A 4,873-nucleotide genomic window follows, 5' to 3' on the forward strand; every position below is an offset into this window, starting at 1 on the left:
TTTCTTTTTTTTTGAGACAGAGTCTTACTCTGTCTCCCAGGCTGGAGTGCAGTGGTGCGATCTCAACTCACTGCAACCTCTACGTCCTAAATTCAAGAGATTCTCCTGCCTCTGCCTCCTGAGTAGCTGGGATTACAGACGTGCATCACCAAGCCCAGCTAATTTTTGTATTTTTTAGTAGAGACAGGGTTTCACTATGTTGGTCAGGCTGGTCTAGAACTCCTGACCTTGTGATCCACCCACCTTGGCCTTTCTAGGTGCTGGGATTACAGGTGTGAGCCACCGCGCCCAGCTGGTCAAAGACTTCCTAGTGAAAACAGAACTAGCTTTTTCTGCTACTGTGCACACAGTCACCACAGAATACAATACTTCACCTCTAGTCACCAAAATGTGTGCGGGTTGCTCCTCACCAACAACCAACTCTTCAGCTGTGACCTGCTGGGTGTCCTGTAATTTAACTCAATTCTGATACTATCTACTAGGAGATAGCATCACATTGCACAGGTTGAAGGCTCAGTCTCACAAACTGCCCTCCACTTCAGATGCCAGTCACAAGCCCCAGGTTGCCATTAGCCCATCACTGAGTTGTATTAATTTGCTAGGATGGCTCACAAAACTCAAGGAAATGCTTTACATACACTATAAAGGATGTCATAAAGGACACAGATGAACAGCCAGATGGAAGAGATGCATAGGGAAGAGTGGCAAGGGATGTGGAACTTCCACACCCTCTCTTAGCTTATCACCCTCCAAATGCCTTCACGTGTTCAGCAATCAGGAAGCTCTTTGAACCCTGTCCTTCTGGAGTTTTATGGAGGCTTCCTTACATAAGCATGATTGATTACATCATTGGCCATTGGAGAGCAACTCAACCCCTGTCTCCTCTTCCTTCTCAGAAGGTCACCGGGCAGGGGATGGAGCTAAAAATTCCAGTCCTCTAATCACATGGTTGGTTCCCCTGGCAACCAACGCCCATCCTGAAGCTATCTAGGAGCCCACCAAGAGTTGCCTCATTAGAACAGAAGATGTTCCTGTCACTTAGGAAATTCCAAGGGATTTAGAAGCCCTTTCTCAGGAAGCACGACGGAACCCAAATAAACATTCCTATTCTATCACAATGTCACAGGGTTCTTTTCCTATACAATATAGTGACATATGGCTATTAAGTATTTGTAATGTGGCTATTTTAAGTTGAGATATACACTGGAGTTACAGACAGTGCAAAAAAATGTAAAGAATGGAAATATCTTGATTTTTAAAATATTGATCACATGTTGAAATATTTTGGGTTCTGGATATTTTGGGTTCATGCAATATATTATTAAAGTTATCTTTTATATCTCTTTTTACTTTTTACGTGTGGCTACAGAAAATTTAAAATTATACATGTAGTTCCCATTTGTGGCTTGCATTATATTTCAGTTGGACCATGCTGGTTTAAGGTAACCCTGTTAGAAACACATACAAGGAAGCTGATGGCTGGGGCATATTCTAAGGGAGTCAGAAGAATAGAAGAGCCTGGGTTCTTCTCCAGCACATACACATGCATACCGGAAAAGTTAATATAGCAACCTAACATGTTCCTTTCATGTAATAGCTACTGAGTGACATATTACATTTTTTGGGCTCTGAGCAGTGAAAGGGCAGGAAAAAGACACATGTAATTAGAAAACATGAGTAATCATTAATGGAAACATAATGTCTAAAATCTTCTGAAGTTTCCCTCTGCTGGTTTCTACAGGCAAGAATTAGACTGGCAGATATAACTCCTGGGTTAAATAAAGTGGTCATTACTCTGCAACTGGTTGTGAATTTTCTATGATTGACAACAGATGGGTGGAAAGTCATTCACGTACTTTAAACACAATACTCATCTTAAACTTTGAAAAATACTGTGCTTTCTTGAATTTACCTTTTATCCCCTACCTGTCTAGCATTCTTGCTTAAATTGAGCTATTTCATCTTTAAATGATGCTATTTTGGGCTGGGCAAGGGAGGCTCACTCCTGTAATCTCAGCACTTTAGGAAGTGGGAAGATTGCTTGAGCACAGGAGTTCGGGATCAGCCTGGGCAATATGGTAAAATCTCATCTCTACAAAAAAAAAAATTAGGCCTGATGGTGCATGCCTGTAGTCTTAGCTACTTGGGAGGCTGAGGTGGGTGGATTGCCTAAGCTCAGGAGTTCAAGATCAGCTTGGGCAACATGGTGAAACCCCATCTCTACTAAAAGACAACAACAACAAAAAAAAGTTAGCTGAGCGTGGTGGTGCGTGCCTGTAATCCCAGCTACTTGGGAGGCTGAAGTGAGAGAATTGCTTGAACCTGGGAGGTGGAGGCTGCAGTGAGACAAGATTGGACCACTATACTCCAGCCTGATAGAGTAAGACTCTGTTTCAAAAAAAAAATGTTACTTTGATCCAGTAATAGTTATAGTGAGACACTAAGATGTTTCACCAATTAATGCTTAAAAGCACAAGAGGAATTATATACATCCCTAGGTCTCCAGAAATAATGTTAAGTGTGTAGTTATTTTTCAAGTATAGAATTTTTAAAAAATGAATACAAAGGTCTAATATCTCTGTCAGGGCACACAGAACCAAAACAGTATTATGATTATCCTTACTACTATTGCTACTATTCTACTACTAGTAGTTTATACTTGACATCCTCAATTTGACCTAATAAGAGTTAATGAGCTATTCTCAAGAAGGAAGTGTAGATGAAGATCTTATGATAGGAACAAGATTTTTGTGCATTTTAACAGTAACTGTTAGAAATGATTTTTAGCTGCAAACAACAGAAAACCCAATTAGAGTTGATTTATACAAAAGGGGCTTATTTCACAAAAATATGAGAGCAGGATTTAAGGCTAAACATGGCTCAATCATTTTCTGGATATTCCTTGAGAGAAGGAAACAATCTCTTCTAAATGCAGGGTCTCTCCAGTAAATTTGGATAAAACCTGACAATTTTCGACTAGAAATATGGCTGAGCAAGAAATATAACTCCAAGCAGAGTGTAAGTTACCTATAAATTAAGACATCCCAATTATGGATAATCAGGGAATGATAGAAGGAAGGTTATTTGAATTCCTATGGGGTGGAGGTATGGGGCAGTGTGTAAAAATTATCTGGACAAATGCCTCAGTTCTTCAAAATTTTTTGCTTTTGTTTTATTTTGTTCATTTACTTATTTACATCAAAGGAAAAAGCACACTTTGGGAGTGTGGAATATTTGAAATCTAGGGCTAGTTCTCACACTGTTTTAATAGAAGGCTGGATGTCTTTTTCTCCTGGTACGTGGACACAATTAAACTCTCCCTACCTATCTCAAGGGCATTGAAGAGAGGAATGAGATGAAAAATATGCAAGAATTTTTGCAAAGTTTAAAAGGATACAGATGCAAACAAAGTATTCTCATGCAGGCTATCTGCCTAGCATGTAGATGATATTCAATAAATAATAATTACCATTCATTGAGCACTTACTATTTACTAAAGTTGCTTTAAGGTAGCTAATGTATTTTATCTGTCTTTACCTTTTTTTTTTTTTTTGAGACAGGATCTCACCCTGTTGCCCAGGCTGGAGTGAAATGGCATGATCTCGGCTCACTGCAACCTCCATCTCCCAGGTTCAACCAATTCTCCTGCCTCAGCCTCCTGAGTAGCTGAAATTACAGGCATGTACCACCACACCCAGATAACTATTGTAATTTTATTAGAGATGGGGTTTTGCCATGTTGACCAGGCTGGTCTTGAACTCCTGACTTCAGGTGATCCACCTGCCTTGCCTCCCAAAGTGCTAGGATTACAGGCATAAGCCACTGCACCCGGCCCACCTCATGTATATATTGAAATTATTTAATTGTCCTAACAACACTTTCGAGTAGATATAATTATTTCTGTTTCTTTTTTAATTTCATTTTATATTAGAGATGGGGGATGTTGCCATGTTGCCCAGGCTGGCCTTGAACTCCTGACCTCAAGGAATCCTACCATCTTGGCCTCACAATGCATTGGGATTACAGGCATGAGCCACTGTGTCACCCGTTTTTGTTGTTGTTGAGATAGCATATTTTGCTCTGTCACCCAGGCTAGAAGTGCAGCTCCAACTGTAGCTCATTGCAGCCGTGATCTCCCAGATTAAGCAATCCTCCCACCTCAACCTCCCAAGTAGCTGGGACTACTGGCATGCACCACTATAACCAGCTAATGTTTTTTATTTTTAGTAGAGACAAGGTCTCGCTATGTTGCTCAGGCTACTCCTGTACTCTTGATCTTAAGCTATTCTCCCACCTGACCTCCCAGAGTGCTGAGTTTACAGGCATGAGCCACCACACCCAGCTGGTAGGTATAATTGCTATCCCCATTTTACATGTGGGAAAACTGAGGACTTAGAGGTTGATTCATCCAAGGGTACCACTAATAAGTGGAAAGAGGATACAAACTACACTGCACAGAATGAGTATTTTAAAATATTTTTATGTACAGTTCAGTATCTTGGAAAGACTTGAAAGTAAGCTTGAAACATTATGTCACCCCACTCCCCAACCTGGGAAAGCCTTCCCCGCTGTAAGCTGTCAACTAAAAACTGCTTCATAACTCAAGGACAAATTCTAATCTCACTTCTTCAGTGGACACTGGTGTAATAGTATGTAAATACACACTGGAATCTCCAGGGAGCTTTAAATAAATTGATGCCTACCTTATGCCAATAAAATAAGAATGTTCCAATGTGGGTCTCCAATACCCGTGTTTCTTTTTTTTTAATTGCATTTTAGGTTTTGGGGTACGTGTGAAGAACATGCAAGATTGTTGCATAGGTACACACGTGGCAGTATGATTTGCTGCCTTCCTCCCCATCACCTATATCTG

Source organism: Cebus imitator, unplaced genomic scaffold, assembly GCF_001604975.1.
Source record: "Cebus imitator isolate Cc_AM_T3 unplaced genomic scaffold, Cebus_imitator-1.0 Scaffold60, whole genome shotgun sequence".
NCBI classification, from domain to species: domain Eukaryota; kingdom Metazoa; phylum Chordata; class Mammalia; order Primates; family Cebidae; genus Cebus; species Cebus imitator.